We start from the raw sequence: 25,525 nt of genomic DNA, 5'->3' as shown, positions 1-25,525 counted from the left end.
GAGTAATCACAGGGATTTCCAGGTGGCAGGTTTGGGGAAAAAAAAAAAAGAGCCAGGTACTGATCATATTCTTTTCTCTCCTCTTTTCCAGATACTCTCAACACACCCTAATCAAGGGAGCATTTTCCCACCCTCTAGTCAAAGGGAAGCAGCCAATTTTCCCTCTATTACCCCCTCAGGTGGGGCCAGCACTCTTTCCTCCCACCCAAAACACGGGGAAATTTTACCTAAAAAAACCAAAGCTGCTCCTGGAACTTGATTGGCCCCAGCTTTTTTTCTCATACAGCTTCCTCGTCATCTAAGGTCATGAAAAGCCCTAGCCACATGGAGTCTAGGTGCTCAGACTTGATGGATTTCTGAAAACTGCCTAAGTTTCCACATCCTCCACCATATTCTCCTCTGAAGACAAGACATTTCCATGTGGAGACAAGGGAGACTGCTCCAGAGAAGCTAAAGACCCTTGCTGGGTCAGAAAAAATTAAACCACCTTTTTTTAACTGTTCAATGACTTGTGAGTCCTTCATTTTTGTCCCAATATTGAACCTAAATTAAGAGAATGATGGTGTTGGGGCTACCTCTACCATTCCTGTCTTCAGGTCCTAAAGAGAATAAGACTATACCTGATTTGCTTTGGGTATGATGGAGCAATAAACAGACACCACGTTCATTCTGAGACTCCTAGGGTCATTTTGAACTTGATCCAGAATATATAACAATACCTCTAAATCAAGGTTTGAACTATCCCCCTGGAGTCCTTTTTTTTTTTTTTTTCAGGGCAATGAAGGTTAAGTGCCTTTCCCAGGGTCACACAGCCAGTAAGTGTCAAGTGTCTGATGCCACATTTGAACTCAGGTCCTCCTGAATCCAAGGCCAGTGCTTTATCTACTGTTCCACCTAGCTGGCCACCCCACCCCACCCCCAAGTCCTTTCAAACAGGTTGGACTACTTTGGATTTCTCTGGATCAGTAGAAAGACCTGGACCCAATCTTTTCCAATTTTTTTTTCCAATTTTTTTCCAATTTTTCAGGGGCTGGCCTAAAACTGGACTAATCTCAGGGAGAAGTCAGTCAGTCAAAGATGCTGGATTCCATATCTACTGTGAACAGGAAAAGGGTAACTAACATTCTGGATAATCAGATGCCTAGTTATTAATCCCACTCAACTTTCACTTGCACCATGATTACATTTCTGGCTTTTCTCTGATTTTTTTTCGACTCTAGAGGGGAGCCCAGTCAAGCATTTGGTGATTTAGGAAGACAGACACAGTAGGCATTTGGAAAATAGCTACTATGTAGTTTCAATGAAAAGAACTGGAAATTTTCAGGGCAAAACTTGGAATTTGACTCAAGGCCTGGAAGGTCTTCCTTTTACAATACGCCCTCACCCACACCTCAATCTCAGTGGTAAATCATACTACAAATCTGGGGTTCAAGTCATTTATTTGAAAAGGGCTTTCATATATTTTGGTAATTTCAAATACCTTATATTTTGGTAATAAACAGGAAGCAACAAGAAACTTCTCAAAAATATACCCTAAAGCACCTAATAGTTTCCTACTATGAATTTACCATCTATAATTCAGTATTCAAATAAGTTCTCAGTCTGTTCTCTCTATCTCCCTTTTCTGTTTGTCTTCCTAGAAAAACAAATTATCCCTTACTAATATTAGGGCAGGATGGGAGACATTTTCTCCCCTCTGAGAACACCCAATATATGTTTATACTGTGAAGAGAATTCATATTTTGGTAACTATTGCATGTAGATGTCTAGATGCCTCATTTTAGGACAGGAGACCTACAGTTCATAAACATAAACTGACCCCACTTGGAAAATTAGTGACAGCCAGAATTATAACCCAGGTCTTATCCCAGGGTTATTCTCACTGTAGCTATAGAAGATGGTAGGATATGAATACATGAATTTTGATTATGACCAAAGCCAGTTCACTTGAATTATGCTAAAATAGTTACATCTGAAAGTTGTACTTTTATGTCACACTCACAAAAAAATGAATCCTATTAAATTTTTTTAATTCAATGATTTCTATTTTTGTCTTTTAGCATAGTGCCCAGAACATAGTAGGTGCTATATAAATGCTAATTTCCTATTCTCTTAATCCCTCCTTCCTTAATTAGGAAGGTCAAAGGAGGACCAAAGCCAATGAATATCTGTTTTTGAGCCTGTGGGAAAGATATATGAAAAAAATATATACAAGAGAGAAGATAAAAACTTGTTTAAGGGGAAATTGTCTTTATAGAGTTTGTTTTTGTTTAAATCAACTTTGCTACACAGACAAAAAGGGAGTTTGCATTTTTATTAAAAATAGATACCAGTATATGAACTGTACAGCTTTCTCCATTTTGTTGAAAATGTCCCACTGACAATTATTCAAAAAATTTTTACAATATTTTCAAATATTTATTATGGCAGTTTTGCACACTGACAAATTTTCTAAAGCACAATACCCAGTTGTTTTCCAAATACTACTCATTCATATATGTAAGTCCTACCTTCTACAGGAAGCCATCCCCGACTCCAATTAATTATAGTGCTTTCCCTTTATCAATTATCTCCTACTTATCATGTATGTAGCCTGCTTTGTATATAATTGTTTGAATATTTTTTTCCCAGTTTGATAGTAAGCTCCTTGAAGGCAGGGACTGTTTTTTGCTTCTTTGTATCCCCCATGCTTAGCACAGCAACTGGCAAATGGTAGCTTAATAAATGTTAACTATAATTGATTGATTCCTTATATTTTAAAACTTGGCCACTATAAATATAAAGCTATTTCCATTAAAGGAAAAATAACAATAATTAGAGAGAATATATGGTTATGCCAAAGAAATGATGCACTTCAATTATGCAAGGGACCAAGAAATTTAATGCTATTGTGTTTTGGTGTGTGTATGGGTGTTGCTGTCATTGTTCAGCAGACTATGATGGGAAAGAACCTTTTTCATCATTTGAGAATACCTCAAATTAGGTTTCACTGTACTATTCATACTCCTTTAAACCATAATGTCAGAACAGTGAGATTTAAAAATTTTGATAAAACAGCAAATGTGTTCGTAATAATAGGAATACAATTATAAGATCATAGATGGTTGGCTTATTACATACCTGTGGGTTTTCAGGTTTCTGTGCTTAATCATGCTCCTTCATTCTTTTATTTTCTGTTAATTTCTGGCAAGTCTTACTCTTGGCTTCAATAGTGCCACCTGTAGTAAAGAAGAAGAAAAAACTATTATCCTTTTAGAAATCTTTTCGATAATTACAAAACAAATAGCAAAATAACTGATCTGATATTAAACTTTCCATTTATATGACCTTTAGAGCAAGGGGGCATGGGAATGAGAATTTATTAAGTGCCCCTTATGTACCAAGCACTGCACTTTGTTGTTCAATTGTGATTCAGTCACATATCTTTTTGTGACCCCATTTGGGGTTTTCCTGGCAAAGATCTGGAGCTGTTTGCCATTTCCTTCTCCAGCTCATTTTACCAATGAGGAACTGAGGCAAACAGGCTTAAGTGACTTGCCCAGGGTCACATAGCTAGATTTGAATTTAGGAAGATTAGTCTCTAGCCTCTATTCACTGTACCACCTTAGTGTGTTATAAGTAACTCCTTTGATTCTGACTAACTAGATGATATTTATGATCCTCACTGTACAGTTGAGGTAGCTGAGGCAAATAAAGTGACTTTATCCACAAAAGGAATAAATGCTCAATTAGACATACTGAAAAAAAGATATGTTCAGCCTCCTAACGGGCCATATATTAGCAATTGGATACTTTAAAAATAACTACATAAAAAAATTTTGTTTACAGAACCTGGTTGCACTTACATTTTAAGGCATTTCACAGCTTATTTAAAATTAAGATAATTCTATCACATCACTTAATTGATGGTTTGAAATATTTTCTCATAAAATCAAAAACAATCATCCATTATTGAAAAACTCATTTTTAAATGGCTGTAAACCAATTCCAATCAGTACCATAAAATTTCCCCTACTCCTCAAAGAATGTCACTAAATCATGTAAATCAAACATTTGTGTGGTTCTATTTTAGTACAGGTGTGTTCTATTCTATTAGAGAAATGGGCAATGAATAAATTTATTTTTAAAAAACCAGAAGCGACTGATGGTAAGCAAGGGCATGTTCCACATTATTTAGTCTGTTTTTGGCAAGTACTACTGCACATATCTAATTGCTTCTCTCTCAAGAAATTATACAGGAAGGCCATCGAGATGCATTCTTTTCAAGCTCTGTTAGCTAGGTCCATAACAATTTCTTCATAAAGGAGTCACATAAAAAGTATCAGGTAACACAGGTACAAATGTAAACTGTACTTAATACCATCAAAACTAAATTTCTCAAGTCAGAAAAGCAGCATTTTTATCAGCACTGGAGAAGATGCCTTCTTTTTTTTTCAGCAACTACTTACTCTTTTGAAATGTATCCGATTTCAAGGCATAACAAATTTTTACAATAACTTCTCTCCTTTCCACTTCACCCCCTACTTCTTTCCAGACTCAGAATTAGTTCCCAATTGTCCAATACCGCCTACAGGTACAAAAGGAATCACCTTCGGAAAAAAAAACCTGCCAGGAAAAGCGAGCGCACGGACCTCACCCAAGAAGCTACTACATACAGAGTGCCGGGGGCACCCTCCCCGGGATCAGGGCGCTCCTGAGCCTAGATACAGTATGTGGGACTCCGGTTCCTGCAGCTGGTTGTTAGTGCTTGGGAAATGGGGTGGGAGGGGGGCACCACCCAAAACTTAATCTTTTGAAATTGCTGCCCCCGAGGCGCCTCAAATCAGAAAACCGCTGGAGAGATAGATGGTGAAAGGCAACAAGGGCTGGGTTGTCCCCTTTGCCTTGAAAAGGGTGGGAGGCATGTTTCTCAACACCTCCTTCCTCCGCACACCTCCCCACCTCCGCTGTAACACCTGCCCGCGCACAACACACACACACACACACACACACACACACACACACACACTCACACACACTCACACACTCACACACTCACTCACTGAGGGTGCTTAGCCAAATCTTTGCCCCAGCCCAACGAAGAGTCGCCGTTGTCAATGCGCTGGAGCGCAGCCCACCTGCGCACACCGGGCTGGCTCCCCAGCACTGGGCTGCCCGCCTCCTCCTGCCGCAGCTCCGGGCAGCATGCCCCTCCTCGGGCTCTCTTCCGCCGTCGCTCCGCTTTAAACCAGGGAGAGCAGCTTCGCTTCAGGGCCCCTGCAACCGCCGCCAAAGGATTCCCCGGCAAGCGCCCCTCTCCCCACACCACGACCACCGCTGCGACCGGAGTTGCACGTTGTGCAACCCAGCGAGCGCTTCTGCAGCCTCTCTCTTCCTCCTCCACCTCCTCCTCCTCCTCTTTCTCTTCCTCCTCCTCCACCCAAGTGAGCTACCTAGAGGGCGGGTCCTGCCCACAGTAATCCTAGCCGTAGAGCAAGCCCCTTCCCACCCTGGCACCTACCCCCTCTTCCTGTCGGAGGAACCAAGGTACAGGACGTAGCTTCCAGCGCGCTCGGGCGTGCAGCTCCCCTGCCAGACGGGTGGAGAGGATGCACACACAGCAACATGCCCCGGGTCTCCTGCAACACAACCTGATAGCGCCGCGCTCTGTGGTTCTGCCCCTCTGGCTGCACCTTCCCTGCGCTGGCCCCGCCACTCCCCACCCCCTTTTCCTCTCGCAGCAGCATCCCCCCCTGGCAGTGTGCACAGTGTGCACAGTGTGCACACGCTGTCTGGCCCACCTGTCAGGGCTTCCGCCCTGCTCCACCCACCGCTTCCCCTCCCTCCTTCTTTGTAGGAGAATATTCAGAGCCCACCAACCACTCCGCAGCCTGCCCGTGAGCCCGCCCGCCCGCCCACTCAGCTGTGCACCCAGGAGAAGGGCGGAGGCACCCCACCCAGCTTTGGCTCTCAGCTCTCTTTCTCCCTATTGCCCTCTTCCTCTCTCAAAACGGAGCCTTCCGTAGTCTCAAATAAATTGAAGGTTGGCTCTTCCTCCTTTTGATTGGAGTGGAAAGAATGTGTCTCTTAGTGGAGAAGAAAAGAGGAGAGGGAGGTTATGCTGCTGATTGTGGTGGTGGTGGGGAAGAAATTACCATGTAAACTGTTCCTGTACAAGTTTCTGCCTGTGTCTTTCTTCTGTTACATTGATAAATGAGTGATCTGGTGCATCTTAAAAATATGCCAGGAACAATTTTGAGGTGCATTTGTATGCATTTTTTAAAAATTTTGCAGTTAAGGGTTTCGGAGGTTTTACATTCAACCCCTATGAGAGATTCAGGTTTCTAAAAAGTTTCCCTTAAAATATACATTTATGTAACCACGATTTTATTTTTTTAAACTAGCAAAATATAAATAACAGAACAGCTGTGTTTTGCAGAAACAGAACTTAGAAATATGTTACTTGAAATGCATTATAATTATTTTAATTAGGGTTTAGGGGGTTAAATGTATTTTAGTGATTTTAAAAAGAATATTGACTTTGGAAACCAGTGTTTGAGATACTAAAACCGTCGTGTGTGCTATTTGCCACAGTTCTAACATTTCATTTTAATAGGAATCATTAAATGGTGTAGCCATTTTGAAAAAATAGATCTACCCATACCCCTCCCCCACTTTAGGATTATATTTGGTTTTTAGACTTGATATAGAACTGGGTTTTTTAAACAGCCAAGAAAAAAATTTGCATTTTTATTCATTTGTTTAGTAACATTGGCTTCATTGTTTTTCTGCTTAACTATGCTTTTCTTTGTAATTTTATTTTAAATAAGATTTATGGCCACATCCAGAAGGTTATTAATATTGTAAAATGAGGTACAAAAATTAATAGTAGCCCATTCTCAGGATGGAAATATTTAGAATAGTGATTAACAATTTCTTTGCTTAGTGTTATCACTGTTGTGTATTTAACTGGACACTTGAAAACTGAGGCTTTAAAAAAAATCATCAACTAAATCCTACTCTTAGTTACTTCAATGTCCTGCACAAAAATGCTTAGCAAATATTAATTAAATTCTGAACAGTTCACTAATGGAAATAACTTATGAAATGTGTACAAATATTTTTCAGGCAAAGAAGTTACCAACTGAACATTCTTAATAAAGAAATTTTAAAGCAAAGAAAGAATTCACTAGAAAATGGTGTTCAATGCCAATAATTATGGAAAGAGTGCTCACTGCCTCTCTTCAACCACTGGTCAAACAAAGGCTAAGTAATTGCTTTGGTTTCATGGATATGCTTACTTTTTTCTCCTTTTCACAGTAGTCAGGTACAAAAATATTGCTCTAATGCAGTGTGTTGCTCATATTGCTTAGTTTTTTCATTCCTTTTGATCATATGTTGAATATCAGCTATGTGCAAACCACATAATAAAATCATCATTTTTTAAAAAAAAACATTTAATTCAAGTAAATGTTCCCCAGGTGAATTTAATTTCAGATTTTAGATTTTGATTGTATTTAAACATAGATAAAATTAAAACAAGAAAGGATGCCTAATAATAGATTCTCATCTTGTCTCTCAAGATTTGTATTCATTATTATATTCAGTACAAATTGACCTTTGACTTACTTTTATGTAGATTTGATACACTTTAAAATATTGCCTAATTAGCTGCCTTTTCTAATGTGTTCTTGTGAACTACTCTATCAAACAGTTTCTCCATACAATAAGATAATTAAAGAAGGAACAACTAACCGTGTTGGTCTTCCAGAAGCATGGTTCATTCTTTCTGTATTACTCAACATGACTCTTTAGATGGGCTAATGGCATGAAAACTCTATTTGAAGTCAGGAAGATTTAGGTTTATATACTACCTCTGTCCCTTACTATTTTTGTGATTTTGCAAGTCACTTCACCTCAATTTCCTCATCTTAAAAAGAGGGTGTTAAACGTGTTGACCTCCAATATCCATTTGAGAACTAAATCTCTGATCTTCTAAACTATTTACATTGGACAGTGAAATTATAGCCCAATATCCTGCTGGCCACCATCTTCTTTCTTTGTTATTAATCTTCTCTGATATTTTCATTAAGGTTTAATCTAACATAACAGCCAGAAGGGTAAAAAATGCTTTTCCAGGTAATATTTTAATGGGGAAATTATAACTGGGTTTTCAAAAAAAATTAAGAGTATATACAATTTGTAAAAACAAATGCACAGAAGATAGGGTAAGATGAGTGAATGGAAAGTTATATCTAAATCCAGTTTTCCTTCATTTCAAAAAAGTAAAATATGCACCAAATAAAGTATATGTCGGGGGCCAAGGAGGAAGGGGGAAGAAATTCCTAGGGGAAGGAAGCCAAATAAATTAGTAAACCAAAAGTATTCATTATCAAGTTTCTTCTAATATGAAGGAAAAAGGATATAAAGAGAAATCTTCAAAAGAAGAGATTAATTTTGTGGTGACTACAACTAGAATTTCAGAAAAGAGAATGGAACAATACAAAGATTCACAGATTAAATGAAAAGATTGCTATAACATTTTCTCCACCCTTATTGTTTCGACCAATCTCCCCTCTAGGACTAGTACTGAAGACCTCAAGGGGTAAATATTTTGGATGATGGCCAAGCATCTTGGGATTTTTAGTTTTGGCTACTGTATAATTAAAAAAAAAATAAGTGATACTACATGGGCAGCAGCATTTTTTTTTTTTGGTGGGGCAATGGGGGTTAAGTGACTTGCCCAGGGTCACACAGGTAGTAAGTGTCAAGTGTCTGAGGTCACATTTGAACTCAGGTCCTCCTGAATCCAGGGTCGACGCTTTATCCACTGTGCCACCTAGCTGCTCCAGGCAGCAGTATTTTTAAAGAGCTAGAGAGAGAAGCCAGGGGACTGGTTAGGTAGCAAAGAGCAAGGGGAAGATAATGGCGTACCCACTCCCCAAAGAGAACATTTAGAGCCTGGCTTTATAGATTAAAGCAATTGTGTCTGAGAAGCTGAGAAAACAGCTCAGTTTCTCTACTTGCTTCAACTATTTTATCCTTACAAATAAAGATTTATCCCCAGAGTTTACTACTCTCCTTATGCTGATCCTTTACTATCCTAATGGTAAGGAGCAATAAAAATCAGAGTCCTTAAGATAAAAGATATTGTCTGGCATTGTCTATAGAAAAAAGTCTTTGGCATTGTTTCAGTGTTCAGAGAGTAAAAAGAGGGTGATTGAGTAGGGTTTATATTTTCAGACTACTAAACTGGAATTCTTTCATTCCAGTTTGGTGGCTTAGAGAACAAAATAAAGAGAGAAAGACAAAGACAAAAGTAATTTTGTTTCATTTTACCAATAATCTAATAAATCTTCTAACAAGCAGAGGACCTATAAATGAAGTCTATGGTTGATTCAGGGAGTCTATCTTCTCTTTCTCTTGTGTTGTGATGTCCAGTTGTAGATTGCAAAGAGTGCTACTCTTGGGCCCAAGTAGCTCCAAATTGGGATGAAGGTACGGGGAGAGAAAGAAAGAGTGGGTGGTTTATAGAAGGGAGAATCTCACTGTAGGTAGCCCAGTGGTCTGGCAGGATTTTGACTCCTTTCATTCCTTGAGAAGAGGGAGAAGTGAAGAGTGTCTAACTAACCACCACAAGGCAATGGACCACCATAGTGACAACTAGTGGTTACAATAGTCAAAGAACTGAAGGAAGAGACAAGGAACAAAATGAAAGTTCTTCAAAGAAAGTTCAAAAGGAGACTTGATGGTTTGGAAAAGTGACAAGAAAGAAAAAAAAATTAATAATAAAATAAAATAAAAAAACATGTTGAAAAAAGAGAATGGGAAAGACAACTAAAAATAGCAAAAGAGAGCACCTTTGGAAGAACATATGAAGTTTTTACAAGCTAAGGCAACTATATTCTTTAAGGTAGAATTGAGTGAGACATTCCAATGATTATCTGCTTTCTGGAAAAATACATGATGAAAAGGGATGACCAAACACCATGTTTCAGAAAATCATAAAGAAAATTGTCCATTAGAACTAAGTAGCAAAGTAGAGGACAATAAAACCTGTCAGGAACAAGCAGAGAAGAGCTCTAGATTTAACTCATTTAGAAAAGATAAGCAAGACTTGGAAATAAATTCACACAGCAATCTAGTATTCACCTAACCAGGAACACTTAATTCAAGAGAGAGGACTCTTTATCTAACAAGAAGTAAAAAACAAGAACAAACTTAGAAACTCATCTGGCAAAAATTAGGCTTAGACCAGAATCTTACACCATATTCCATATAATTTTCAAGTGGAAAAGAAGTCTAAATATAATCATACAATTTTAAAGGAAAATGACAGAAAAATATATAATTGGATAGGAGACAGAAGAAATTTGAAAAGACAAAACATCTATTATATAAAATTTATAAGCTTTTATGCAAAAATTAGAATCAGAAGAAAAGATGGAGATTGAGAGAAAATTTTACATTAAATGTTTCTGATAAAATCTGATATCAAAAATCTATAGAAGTATAATCTTCAGGAGTGAAAGGAGGACCCCCAGTATTAGAATACTGTTCCAGTAGTTACCTTTTTTTCACTTAATAGTATTTTTTCCCAATTACATATAAAGATAGTTTTCAACATTCATTTTGGTAAGATTTTGAGTTCCAAATTTTTCTCACTCCCCTCTATGAAGAAAGAACTCACTTGGAAAACAGGTCAAGGAGAGATAATCTAAGAATCATTAGACTACCTGAAAAAAATGAGTAAAGAAAAGCCTGAATTTTGTATTTCAAGAAATCATAAATGAAAACTGTACAGATTCTTGGAAAACGAGGAAAAAGTAAAAATAGAAGGAAACCATCAGTCACTCCCTGAAACAATCAGGAATTGTCAAAGCCAAAGTCCAGAGCTTCCAGGTCAAAGAAAAAAAATACTATAAGCATCCAAAAAGAAAGAGTTCACATACCAAGGAACCACAGTAAGATTCATCAAAGACTTGCCAGTATTGACCTCTAAGAAGAGATCTTTGAATGCAATATTTCCAAAGGTAAAAAATAAAGTACTACAATTAAGAATACTGCCCTGGGGCAGCTAGATGGCGCAGTGGTTAAAGCACTGGCCCTGGATTCAGGAGTACCTGAGTTCAAATCCGGCCTCAGACACTTGACACTTACTAGCTGTGTGACCGTGGGCAAGTCACTTAACCCCCATTGCCTAAAAAAAAAAAAAAAGAATACTGCCCTGAAAAACTTCTAATACTATAGCTGGGGAGGAATGAATCTTTAATAGAATAGAGGACTTTCAAGCATTTTTTATGAAAAGACCAGAGCTGTGTAGGAACTTTAAAATGGAAAGGTACAACGTAAGAGAAAGCTGAAGAGGTAAATGGAGTTGAACACTTGGAAGAGGGTAGAGAATATCAAAATGCTCACATACTAACAGGTGGAGGGAGAAAAAAAATGACCCTTTAGGAACCTGCTATCTCCATGGGTCATAGAGAGAGTTCAGTAAGTTTAAGAGAAGGCTTGAGTATGATTTGGTCTATTTTTAATGGTTTTAAGACAACATGGAAAAGAGACCTATATTAGGGAAGAAAGGAAAAGAAGGAACTTACACATACAAGATGTTCACAAGATAGAGTATACAAACATGGAGGGAACAGGCATTGTGTAAACCCCACTTTCATCTGTACCAGACCAAGTACAGTTGACAACAACAACAACAACAACAACAACAACAACATACATACACACGCTCACACTCACACAGAAGTTTGGCATAGAATTACGTTAAACTCAAGAAGGAAATAGGGAGAAACAGAAGAGAGAATGGGCGTTAAGGAGGAAAGTTAAGATAAGGGAGAAATAAGTCATAAGCAAAAGAAGCTCCAACATTGGAAAGTAGATTGGATTTTGAAGGGGAGATGAAAAGGAAGGAATGAAAGAACCAGAGTCTTGACAACAAGAAAAGAAAAGGAACAGCCAAATTACAAGAGACTGCTTCTATTACAGATCCCTAGTAGCGCTGTGGATAGAATGGACAGGCCTGGAGTCAGGAAGACATCTTCCTGAATTCAAATCTATTCTCAGACACTAGCTGTGTGACCCTGGCCAAGTCACTTATCCCTGTTTGCCTCAGTTTCCCCATCTGTAAAATGATCTGGAAAAGGAAATGGCAAACCACTCTAGTATTTTTGCCAAGAAAACCCCCAATGGAGTCATAGAAAGTTCCATACGACTGAGAAACAACTAAACACAACACACTATTAAAGATATTCCTCTTTCACTTTCTTCACTGTGAAGATAAAGGTAGGGAAAAGAAGAGAAAAGCATAAAAGAATAGAATGGAGGGAAATACATAATTAATCTTAGTAATGAATGTGAATGGAGGAGTTCACCCATTAAACAGAAGAGGATAGCATAATCTAACAATATGTTGTTTATATGAAACATAATAGAAGCATAATAACTCATACAGATATAAAATAAGAGGTTGGTGCAAAATCTAGTATTCAGGTGAACTAAAAATCAAGTGTAAAAATCATGTTATCAGACAAAATAGTGAAATTAGACATGATTAAAAGTTTATATGTACACATATAAACATATATACATATACATACCTATATACATATACATACATAGCATCTAAATACTTAATAGAAAAGTTAATTAAATTATAGAAAACTATAATTGGGAAAGTCAAACACAATTGAAACAACTCAACTAAAATGATACCTCTTTCCTTTCCTTTCTGTTAATAATCCAAACTTCAGGCTTGGAAAATGGTGTGCCATCAGACACTATCATGCTATTGGGCATTTTTTGCTGAATTGATTTTGGGGAATGTCCTTTGTAAGGGGAAGGGAGTTGTTTGAGTATTTGTTAGGAAATGGACTGTTTTAAAAACAAGAGTAATTTTTTAAACTTTGTTTTGTTTCTTTAAAGAGCATATCTTTTTCTAATACAGACAAAAGTAGACCAACAAAATCATCAGTGCCCTGTTATCAATCACATCATTGAAAAGAACAAATCTAAACAGTTCTTTTTCTATATCATCACTACCAAAAATTATTCAATCCATTTACCAAACATTGTAATGTTTTCTGTTGTATGCCTTTTCAGTTCCTATACTGCTGAGAACTGATCTTCAGATAATAGTGATTCAACTTTGCCACTGCTATTAAGTCAGTATTAGCCTCTGTTCCTTTTCAAGAGTATCCTAATTATTTATTCTTTTTAGAACTTAGAAAAATAGAAGTATTGTGCTCCAATGACTACAAATATCTTTAAAGGCATATGATAATTTACTATGTTCAGATATGAACATCTAGTAGAAATAATTGGTCCAGAGCCACACGAGTACTGAAACTGAATGCTGATCTTTTGGTCTTATGCATAGGTCCACTGACTTTCCTAAAATTTTGTAATAACTTGTTCCTATTGGAATTATTCTTCCTGATATTTATTCTTGTTTTTTCCATCTTATCTTAATTTTTGCTGTGGTTTAAAATTCCCCACTATATTCTCTCCAACTCCAGTCCTCCTACTAAGGGGAATGTTGACATAACATATATTCTTTCAAACACTCTAAACTTTTAGCTCATCGATTTTTTTCCCCCACGATTTATTTATTCCTCTGTCCCACCTCAACAATATAAAAAGACTGTCATTTCCTTGGTCTTGCCATCACCCACTCTTATTCAACTCTCACCTCCATATTCATAAACTCTGAAATTTTGGATTTCTATCTCTCCCTCTACCTTACAATTTCTTTTCTTTTCTTTTTTTTTTTTTGTGGGGCAATGAGGGTTAAGTGACTTGCCCAGGGTCACACAACTAGTAAGTGTCAAGTGTCTGAGACCGGATTTGAACTCAGGTCCTGCTGAATCCAGGGCCGATGGTGCTTTATCCACTGCTCTACCCAGTTGCCCCCCTACCTTACAATTTCAAACCCTGCTCTTCATCTACACTGTGACTTCTCAAATTGGTTATTAATGATCTAAGAAATGTAAGGAAGCATAATGTAGAGGAATATGACCTAGATTGGGAGTCAGGATGCCTGCTTTCTAATCTTGTCTCCGCCAATAACTGGCTATTACTGACACTTGGGAAAATAAATTCATTTCTCTGGTCCTCAACTTCCTCATCTGTAAAATAAAGGAATTATATTAGATTATAACAATAATAGCTTGCATTAATTTGGAACTATGCCCAAAAGGCTAGAAAATTGTGCATATACTTTGACCTAGTAATACCACTACTAGGTCTGTATCCCAAAGAGAGCAAAAAAAAAAAATAGACCTATATACACTAAATATTTATAGCAGCTCTTTTCTGGTGGCAAAGAATTGGAATTTTTTTTTTTTGGTGAGGCAGTTGGGGTTAAGTGACTTGCCCAGGGTCACACAGCTAGTAAGTGTTAAGTGTCTAAGGTTGGATTTGAACTCAGGTCCTCCTGACTCCAGGCCCAGTGCTCTATCCACTGCACCACCTAGCCGCCCCAAAGAACTAGAAATTGAGAAGATGTCCATCAACTGGGAAATGGCTGAACAACTTGTCATATATTATTATGATGGAATACTATTGTGCTATAAGTGACAAGCAAGATGATTTCAAAAAAACCTGGAAGCACTTATATAAACTGATGCAGAGTGAAATGAGCATAACTAAGAGAACATTGTACATAGTAACAGGAATATTATACAATGAATAACTGTGAATAACTTAGCTATTCTCATCGTGCATGTATATGTGCATACATACATACAATACAAAAATGTTATCTGCCTCCAGAGAAAGAACCAATAGAGTCTGAATGTAGATCAAAGTATACTTTTAAAAAACTTTGTTTTTCTTGTTTTTGTCTGTGTTTTCTTTTGCAACATGGCTAATGTGGAAATTTTTCACATGACTGCACATATATAACCCATATCATATTACTTGCCTTCTCAAGGATGGGGGAGGAGTGGGAGGGAGGAAAAGGATTTGGAACTTCAAAGTTTTTTAAAAAGAAAGGTTAAAATGTTTTATATCTAATTGGAAAAAATAAAATATTAAACAAGAAAAATAATGAATAGAAAATCCAATGGCTAACATTTATAGAATACTTTAAGGTTTGCAAAGTGCTTACAAAAGTATTTTATGTAATTTATTTCATTTGATCCACACAACAATCATGGGAAGGAAGTATTACTCTTTATCCCCATTTTATCGATGAGGAAGCTGAGGTAGACACTGTATCAACCAGCTACTTCTAGATTCTAAGGTCATTTATAAATTTTTTTTTTTAGTTTCCCAAGTTTTATTAAAATACTGTGAGGCCACAGGGAGATACCAAAGAGATAAGTGTCTCCTAAAAATTCTAATATTCTATAATGCTATGTGATTTTGCCTTCAGTAAGTCTTTCTTTTGCATTTGCTAAATGTAATTCTGTTGCCTTACAATTTTCTTTTTTTTTTAATGATAAAAGTGGCCAAAAGTCATGAAAATAACATGTTTTCACATATGGAAAGTCAATGTAATGTAAACTATTAGTCATTATCCTTTCAACTCAACTTTAAAGAATGTGTATGTAGAGAAATTTTCATTATTATAACACAAATACAGTTTGTAATAGTAATTTAGAGTCGCACAGTTATGCTTTGAAAAGACATATGCCACACTCAGGTTGTCTCCACTGTCCTAGGGATTCAAAAAACCTGAGGAACTTGGCCTCAAATTCTTATTAAAGAGTGGAGTCACAGGGGTAGCTAGGTGGCACAGTGGATAAAGCACTGGCCCTGGATTCAGGAGGACCTGAATTCAAATTTGACCTCAGACACTTGACACTTACTAGCTGTATGACCCTGGGAAAGTCACTTAACCCTCATTGCCCCACAAAAAAAAGAGAGGAGTCACATGGGGATCCCCAAGCCAATGTCAACCCTGTTATACTGAGCCAGTATTGCTCACACAGATATACCAAAGAACACAGAACCGCATAACTATCCTTATACTACCCCCCAAATTTAGCTATCCATTGCTTGCCTAAATAACTTCAGAAAAAAAAGTCATAGAAGCTCATCATCAGAGTGCCCAGAAACAGTCAAATTTAAGCAATCCCCAAACAGGACTTGCCTCCATAAGATACTGGATGTCTTCTTTTAGTCTTTGCTAAGGCCTCTGTTTAGAGAGTTGTCCACTTCCACCAAAGGCGGCACATTCCACCTTCATTAGCTGTAATGAAATTCCACATTCCATAGCTTTAATGGAGCAGAAGTTTTCCTTTGCAGAAAATCTAAATCTACCACTCTTTAACCTGTACCCATTACTCCTAGTTTATGCTCTGGGAAAAGAAGAAATTTAATCCCTTTTCCACTTGACAACCCCTGTATTTTTGGAGACCCCTGAAATGCTCTCCCTGCCCCCTTCTAAATATTTTTCTTTATCAAGGAAAATATCTCTAATTCCTTTTTCTTTTCTTTTTTTGGGCAAGCAGTCAGGGTTCAATGACTTATCCAGGGTCACCCAGCCAGTGTCAAGTGTCTGAGGCCAGATTTATACTCAGGTTCTACTGACTCCAGGCCCAGTGCTCTATGCATTATGCTGACTAGAGATGTCTTACCTTCTCCTAGCTGACATGTATGCTAGTTCAAAATACTTAGGCATTTTGAAAATGATGAAGCTCATGCTTGCTTCCAGATGGACATGTGAAAGATTCAGATTTTTCAATGATGATGAAGTAATCGCCTTATTGGCCACTGAACCTGAAGAATCAGTGACTCAGTTTACCTTTAAAAGGGAGTAACCCACTCTCAGCCACTCTCTTTTCTTTTTGGTTTTAGATCACATCAGTAATATTTGAACCTTTTCTAATGAAGGCCAAGAGAGGTCTAAATGATGACTTCTATGTGGTAGCTTAATGCGCTTGAGTCTGGGACTTTCACTGCTTCTTCTGATTTGTGTTTCTTTGCCTGATAATAGGTGACTGAACAGTAATCCTGAGATGGATGCATTAAGTTCTGAAGACAACCTTGTGAGTTCTAGGTGAGGTTGAAAATCCTTAGTTCCTTGGTCAGAGTGACTGGCAGCAAGACAAATTTCTCATTAGAAATATGACCAACAGGAGGAGGCCTCAGCCCTTGGCCTGGCTTGCTAAAAAACATGGACTTGGGTAGGGGTACAAAGGAGTAAACATTTGTATGGAGCCTTCTATGTGCCAGGCACTGTGCTAAATATTTGATAATTATTATCTCATTTGATCATCACAATAACCCTGAAAGGTAGGTGTTATTATCCCCATTTTACTGAGGGTTTTGTTGTTGTTTGTTTGTAAAGCAGGGCAATGAGGGTTGTGACTTTCCCAGGATCACACAGCTAGTAAGTGTCAAGTGTCTGAAGCCAAATTTGAACTCAGGTCCTTCTGAATCCAAAGCCAGTGCTTTATCTACTGTGCCACCTAGCTGCCCCTCCCCCCCACCCATTTTACGGTTAATAAAACGGAGGCGAGCAGCAGTTAAGTGATTAATCAGGGTCACACAGTTAGTGTCTGAAGCTGGGTTTGGATTTGGTCTTTCTGACCCAAGAACCAGCATTTTATATGTTTCTTCAGAGAGTTATTTGGACAGTGAAGAACCTAGATGAAAAATAAAATGAAGTTTACCAGTTTCACTAAATGTTTTAAGCCTCGGTTTTCCAGCAGATCTTAATAGTTGTTGTCAGTTAACGGCTACTAATTGTTTAAGCAATCTTGTTTATCAATGTACTCATATGAGTAGATTAGCGTTTCTTTTGTGTGTAGAAAGTTAATGTTTGCACTATACCTCATTAGTGCTGTACATTAAGTATCTTTCTATTTCCCTTTTGGGGGAGACCCTGGACATGAGCCAAACTTAAGCTTTAAATAAATCTTCCCCAGAAACACCAGTGTCAAGTATAGCAAGCCAAGAGTATGAAAAAAAAGAAGTTAGAGCCACTTCTAGGTGCCCATGATCCTGAAAACAACCCTACATAAGTAGATTTAGTGCAGAGGGATCCCATGGTGGAGAAGAAAAGGAAGCAGCACCCTAGCCCTTGTGGGTCTCAGCAGTGACTGAAATTGTTAGACAAACTAACATTTTTTTAAAAAAAGTTAAATAACATAGAGCCAAGCACAGGACAATAGATCACTCTAGTGGAGAACTCCTGCCAAGTTGACATTGAACCATTAACGGCTATTCTTTGGGTCCAGCCAGCTAGCCAGTTTTCATATCTTCCTAATTGCACTGTCTTCTAGTCATATGTCTCTGTCTTTTCCACACGTATAACATGAGGTTTTTTTTTTAACCAAATACATTGCTAAAATACAGGTAAAGTATTTTTTTTAACAGTGGTTCCCTGAGTTGCCAGGTTAGTAAAACTGTCCAAAAACATGTCCAAAAATGACACGAGGTTAATCAACCATGACCTGTTATTGAAGAAGTATGCCAGCTCTTTGTGGCCACCTCTTTTTCTAGATGTTCACAGGTTATTCCTTTAGAAATACATTATTATTTTTGCCAGGAATGATAATCAAGTACACTGACCTATAGTTTGCTGACCCCACTCTTCCCTGCTTTAGAAGATAGGGACTTCTACGCTGACTTGTCTAATTCTGTGATACCTTTCCCTTTCTCCATGATCTTTCAGAGATCACTGACAGAACTTAGCTTTTATGGCCAAGTTATTTCATTTCAGGCAGTGAGCATTATTAAGTGCTGAATCATGCTGAGTCAGACAAGTGGACACTCTATAGCTTTGGGGGTTATATGTGGGAGCTTTCATTATCCTGGAAAAGCAGTAGAATGTCCCAGATCCCCACCCACCACCAACTCTTTTTACTTGACTTGGATCTAGTCAGGATTTGAGTGTCATTATCTAAAGTTAGGCATCATCTACCAAAAGGCATAGGGAGAAGAGGCAAATAGCAGTAATTGAAGATTTTCCCATTTAGTAGTCTGCTACCTTCTCAAGACACGTACACGGGTTAAGACAGAACAGCTCCTAAGGCTTGTCAAATCAAACTACTGCTACTCACTAGCAGGCGTTCACATGGGAAAAAATCATGCTGCCTGAAGAAATCTGAAAAGCATTGCTAAGGTTTTTGAAGGTTTGGACAACAAACTAAAGACCGTAGTGGCTCAGGTGGTGTTTTAACCACTGCTGCAGATTGAAGGTAAGAGCTTTAGAAGAAAAATGGAGATTTGGAAATTGAATAACTGGTAAAAGATCGTGCTTGAGAATAGAATAGTATTTGGATTTATGTACCACTTCTTTTTTTTTTTTTTTAGTGAGGCAATTGGGGTTAAGTGACTTGCCCAGGATCACACAGCTAATAAGTGTTAAGTGTCTGAAGCCAGATTTGAACTCAGGGACTCCTGACTCCAGGGCCGGTGCTTTATCCACTGCGCCACCTAGCCGCCCCTGTGTACCACTTCTTCTTTTTTTTTTTTTTTTTGGTGAGGCAATTGGGGTTAAGTGACTTGCCCAGCGTCACACAGCTAGTAAGTGTTAAGTGTCTGAGGTCAGATTTGAACTCAGGTCCTCCTGAATCCAGGGCCGGTGTTGTATGCACTGTGCCACTTAGCTACCCCTGTACCACTTCTTAAAGGATTGACATGACTAGCTCCTGACCTAGGATTAAAGCAGACCTAATAAGGCCTGGTGAGCTTCTTCTTGCCTAGAATCTTGCATATCTGATCAATTAAAAAATCTTTTATTAAGATGTGTTATGAAAAAAATTTTTTTTTCATATTTGGCATATCACCCCCTATCAAATTACTCTTCCAAATCACACTGCCATTATTAATGAAATTTGAGTCTCCAGAGGAATGGCTGTTATTGTTCTCAATGTCTGAGGGGTAACCCTGTGTGTGTCATTTCTCCTGATACATTAGCTCATAACCCCCACTGGTGTGCTTTCCCTTAACATGATTGTAATTTGCTTGTTTGTTTGTTTATTTATTTTTTAAATCAAAAATAGTAATCAAATGGCATAAGAAGAACAATCATTTTACAAAGCATTTCACACAAAATACAGGGAGAATCCATAGGGGAAGAGTGGTTACAAAGTAAAATGGTGGTGAGATACATATGTAGGAACAAATGGGCACAAAGCAACCTACAACCCTGAAGATCCATGATCTCAATGTCCTTTCTCCAGAGGGTTCTCACAAAGTTCACTTGTGGAGTATGGTGTTAGTGATGGATGAGTTACTCTTCAGCTTCGATGGCTCTTCACAAGTTATGCCATCACTTCTGTTTGACTTCTGCTTTCATATTTACCTCTTTACTTTTAGAAAGGAATTTTAAAATGGTTCTTCTATTGTTATGTTGTTGTCTTTGACCTCCTGTGTGTGTGTGTGTGTGTGTGTGTGTATCTTTCTAGTTCCCCCTTTTTTCCAGGGGTAATTTAATTTAATATTTGTGCTTTCCTTCATTGCTTCATTTACTTTTCTTTTATTTTATCTATTTTGGGGTGTTTGCAAGCAAATAATCTTCTAGTATCTCTTTTGGGGGTAGTGAAACTTCAAATACTCCTCTTTTATTGAATATCCATCTCTTCATTGATAATTAGGCTCATGTTTGCAAGATATGTCACCTTGGATTGTGTCTTAAGCTCCTTTGCTCTTCAGAATACTTTATTCCACTTCTTCCTTGATTGCTGGTGAGCTGCTGTTATTCTAATTTCCTTTCCTTTATACTTGAAGGTCTTTCTCCTGGTTACTTAAAAGATTTATTATTACTCATATTATTTATTTATTTAACTACTATATATCTTGAAGTTTGCAACACAATGTGTTTTTTTTTTCTGTATGCTATCCGTGAATTATTTTGATTGATGCTTTCTTTTCTATGATCAGAAGTTTTGGGCAAGTTTCCTATATGCATTATGGTGTTCAGGTTTTTTGACTTGTTACATTCTTCTGGAAGATCTATAATCCTTAAGTTGTCTCTATATGTCCCATCTCTGTATTTGATATGTTTTGCTTGTATACCAATCATGTTTTCTTTTAACATTATTACTTCTTGCTCTTCTTCTTCCAGAGTGTCCTTCACTTCTCTGAATTTGTATTTGTTTTCCCTTCTATTCCTTTAGAGAGACTCACCCCCATAAATTAAAGTTTTTCTGTCTTGACAATTACTGCTGCTTTTAGGCTATAAATTCTGCTCTTGTGATGTTTATTTCCCTCTTCCATCATTGGAGAACATCCTTCTTTGGTTCTATACCCTTTTGGAAATCCATAAGGCCTTCTGCCTCATTAGGTTGATTCATTTTCCTTTTTTCTTACAATATTGATTCAGAGATGTTTAATTTCATTTGGATATCATGGAAGACATATTTCTTTTTTATTCATATATTCCTTTTTGATTTATATTCTTGTGCTCTAAGTTTTTAGCTAAGATTTCTTCCTCCTGAATAATTTGGTAATTTCATTCTTTTTCCTTATATTCCTCTATTGTTCATTTTATTACTCCTTCCCCATTGATGGTAGATCAATCAATTAATAAAAAATTTATTAAACACAATGCCAGGCACTATGCTAAGCAATGGAGATTTAAAAAGAGGCAAAAGATAGTCCCTCCCCTCAAGGAGTTTACATATGAAAGGAGCTTATCCTGAAGGGGGGAACCTCAAGATTGTTTCAGCCTCTTCCCACACTGGGGAATTCACTTTTCACTAGCCTCAGTCCCTGCCTCAATTGACTTCTATGGGGATGGATGCTCATACCTTTTCCTTTAGGCCTGGTGCAACTTTCCAACCCTACAACCCACCTTCCCACTCATTGGTACACTGCCTCATTTCCTTTTGTTCTTTAGTTCCCTGGAAAAGTGTTGCTATATATAGCAGGCAATGAAACCCAAGGCAAAGCACATATCTGATTTCTTATATCTCTACCCCGTCCGCACAGGGTAATTGGGGGTAGAGGATAGGAGAGAGAGTTGAGTTCCATTGCTTACTGCCACAGAATGGTGGAGTGAGGGCAGAACCAGGGTACACTGGTAAATATTGTAACAGTCGTAAGAAAACTGCTGAAGACGCAAGAGCAGAAGCTGATTTTGCTCCCCTACTAGAGTATGGAAAATGGTGGAGGAAGAGGTGCTGAAAGAGCACATTGGGGGTTATGGATAAGACTTCTCTGGTATTAATTCATCAGGTTGTTTATTTCCTTGTTTGAGTTCTTTAGGGTTATTGGTGTCTTAACCTGAGGAGACAGCTGCACTTTACCTCTTGTGCATCATTGTCATCTTGGGGAGTTCTGAGAAATCACAAGCATGAGAGAAAATCCTGGTCACACCTATGATTGTTAATTGTATGTTTCCTCTATCATATACTACTTTAGCCCTTCCCCCTTTTACAGAAAAGAAGTTAGTGGGAGAGAAGTAATATTATCAATGCTAGTGACCTACTAAAGTTAATTGGTTTTGCTCTATTGCCCCTCCTCTTTTCCGTTGCCTAGACTTAGGTCAGTGGTTCTTGTCTTTTCTTTCCTTTTAATCCTCTCTTATAATATACTCTCAAAATCTGAGGTTTGTTTCATTTGAGTTTGTTTATTCCCTCCTTAACTTTACTATCCCTTTTAAATCCCACCTCTCTCTTTCCCCAATATTTGCCTGTTTCATTGTAGAGTTTAATGTATTATTTCATCAAACTCTGTGTATATGTATGCATGCATGCATGAGTGTCCAACCTTTAGTCTAATTCAAATGAAAATGAAGGTTCTTGCAATGCCCACTCTGGCAACCCCATTACTCAATTTTTGTATATTCTTCTTCTTAGTGCTTTAATTGGGAGAAACAGTAAGTCCTCTCCTTTCTTATTTTTAATAAGTGAATTCCTTCATTTCCTTTTCTTTCCTCTCTTAAGACCATCAAAACAGAACAAACTCTCTCCTAATCCCTCTGTTTATTTTCTTTAATTACCTATATGATTCTTGAAGTCATTAGAATTCTTAAGGGATACTTGCCTCTTCTCCTCCTATTAAATTATAAGCACTTCATCATTGTTTAACACCTTCCAGTTGCTCAAATGTGTTTATCTTTCTAGGTTTCTCTACACTCCTATATTTACATTTCAAAGTGTATATGCAGCACTAGTATTTACACAGAAATTCTTGAAAATCCTCTTTCACTAGAGGTCCTTTTTTCCTCTGTAGGAATATATTCAGTCTTGGAGGGGAAGTTATTCTTGGTTGTAAGACTTTAACTTTTCCTTTTGTAGTATTATGTCCTAAGATATTACAGCCTTTGTAATGTGAGAGGGTAAGGGATGTTCCACCCCCAACTCGGTGTTATCATGGAAGACCAGAATTGAGGAAGTCACAGAATCAACCAGCAAATCAATGGAGTAAAAATGTAATCATAAAGTATAAATTATGTGTGGTGGAATTTTCCTGCAACCCTACCACAGTGTATGAAAGAGGCTGTAATCAATTAGGAAGGATATAGAACTTTGGTCATTGGGTGAAGACAAATGACAACATGCAAGATACCTCTTGTCATTGGTTGAATAAATCAGCTCTCCCTATCACCACCAATATTGGACTTGTGTATAAAGAAAAAAAGTCAGTTCATGGAAGAATTCCTGGTTTAATTTATCATGAAAGAGTTGGAGTGAAAAGGGGAAGAAAAACTAGGTCCCTGAGAAGGCATTGCTGAGGTGATGATGAGGATTTTTAGGTTTTTTTCCTCTTCCTCCTTTTCCCTCCTTCCCCCATTGACCATGTTATCAGATAGAATGGATGAGGAGACAACTCATCCTGCTGGGAGCAGAGAGATATCCTGAGAATAGATAAATATAGAGAGACAGTTACCTGAGAAAAAGCCAACTTCTGAGAATTGAATAGGTTTTGCATCAATGAAGAATGAATATGGGCTCAATAAAAGAAAAAAGAAAAGTAGGTCATTAAAGTATCTATTTTTAAAAATATATAGCAGAAAAAAAGTCAGAATAAGCCATGGACAAGCAAAACAACTCTGTAAGTTATATAATAAATTCATTATATTTGTAAACATAATATAATATATAATATATATAATATAATGTGTAATACATTCATAAATATATTTAAAAGTCAAAGCAATATGTACGTAATAGAGACCCAGAGTTTCACTGATCTCCTTTTCTGTTCTACTATGCATATAGAAATGCTCTTTTTATTTAGTGTTTATCAAATTCAGACTTAAAAAAGAAAGAAAAATGGTAATTCACAACTCTTGCTACATTAAGCCTGAAAGTCTCTTTTTTTCTTTTTCTCTTATCTTATACATGTGCTTTGAACCCATTCTTTCCGTGACCTATGTGTATTTGTGGGAGTCTGTTTTCTAGGCTTTTGAGTGCAATATTTTGTACCAAATATTCTTGATATATTACTAAATGCTTTTGTTAAAAGCTAATTAGGTATATTAGATAATTGTTAATGGTACACTGGTGGGGGCTTATGAATAATAGTATTAGAAATAGAGCCTGTACATATTACCTCTAGTATTCCAAGTAGCAGTTACCCTTTAGGAACCCAATCTCAAATATGAGTACAATAGGGGTAGTAGTGTTAGAATAGGTGTTTTAATAGCCCCAGATCTATATGATCCTGACTGTGATTTCTTGGCACTTGAACTATTACATTCTATCTGTTTGTAGTACTTTTTTTCTTTTACCTAAAAGCTATGGATTTTGGTTATGACATTTCTAGGAGCTTTCACAGTGGGATTTCTTTTATAAGGAGGAATCATTCTATTTTTACTTTGCCCTCTGGTTCTAAAAAATTAGGTCAGTTTTTATTTCTGATTTCTTAAAATACAGTACCTAGGCTTTTAAGATCATGGTTTTCTGGGATTTTGATGATTCTTAAATGATCTCAATCTATTCTGAACGTCAGTTTTTTTTTTCTTCTAAATTTTTAATCTTTTGATTTTGCTCTAATATTTCTTGTCTCTCAGAGTCATTGAGTTCAATTTAATTTATTCTGATTTTCCAGGAGTCTGCTAAATGGTAATGTTTTTCATTTTCTGTTCTAAACTATTCATTCTTTCTCCACATTCTCCCCAACCCCCCATCCAGGAATCTTGTTTATTATTTTATCTCCTTTTCCAATTCTGTCAGGTTGTTTTAAAAGCCTCGTGGTCCAGTCTTTCTTACTTAAGTCCCTCCTGGAGGGTACTGCTTCTGGTTGTTGTGGAGTTACTTTCTTCTATAGGTTTTCCTCCTCATCAATTCTTGACTAATATTTGTCTATAGCTTTTAGAATCTTCTTTTCTTATCTGTACTAGGGCTTTTCTTTACCTCTACCTGTCATCTTGGATTGCACAGTTAATGACTTGACTTTACTGCATTTCTCCTGCTGATTTACAATAAAAATTATTTTCGATAAATGGTCTTTAAAGTTTGATTAAAAGTTAATTGGAAAACAAATAATCTAATCTTAAAGAATGGGTGGGTCAAAGAACAAATTATAGAACAATAACAATTTTCATTGGAGATAATAACAAAATAAGACAACATACCAAAATTTGTGGTATGCAACCAAAGCGGTACTTAGGGGAAAATTTATATATCTAAAT

General features: G+C 37.2%; 1 long non-coding RNA gene across 1 annotated transcript in view; it reads right to left on the bottom strand.

Annotated features, from left to right (window-relative positions):
- The window catches only part of LOC122750854, a 158,616-nt gene extending 152,955 nt beyond the window's left edge, over positions 1-5,661 (bottom strand). Inside the window, exons 1-2 of the long non-coding RNA XR_006355760.1 lie at positions 5,501-5,661; positions 3,121-3,218 (exon numbers count right to left, since the gene is read on the bottom strand). This is a non-coding gene — a long non-coding RNA (uncharacterized LOC122750854). The remainder of the gene's footprint in view (positions 1-3,120; positions 3,219-5,500) is intronic.
- Between the last annotated feature and the right edge of the window lie 19,864 nt (positions 5,662-25,525).

Source organism: Dromiciops gliroides, chromosome 3, assembly GCF_019393635.1.
Source record: "Dromiciops gliroides isolate mDroGli1 chromosome 3, mDroGli1.pri, whole genome shotgun sequence".
NCBI lineage: Eukaryota > Metazoa > Chordata > Mammalia > Microbiotheria > Microbiotheriidae > Dromiciops > Dromiciops gliroides.
Note: the sequence above shows the minus strand (reverse complement) of the source record. Positions and strands in the feature narration are given on the sequence as shown.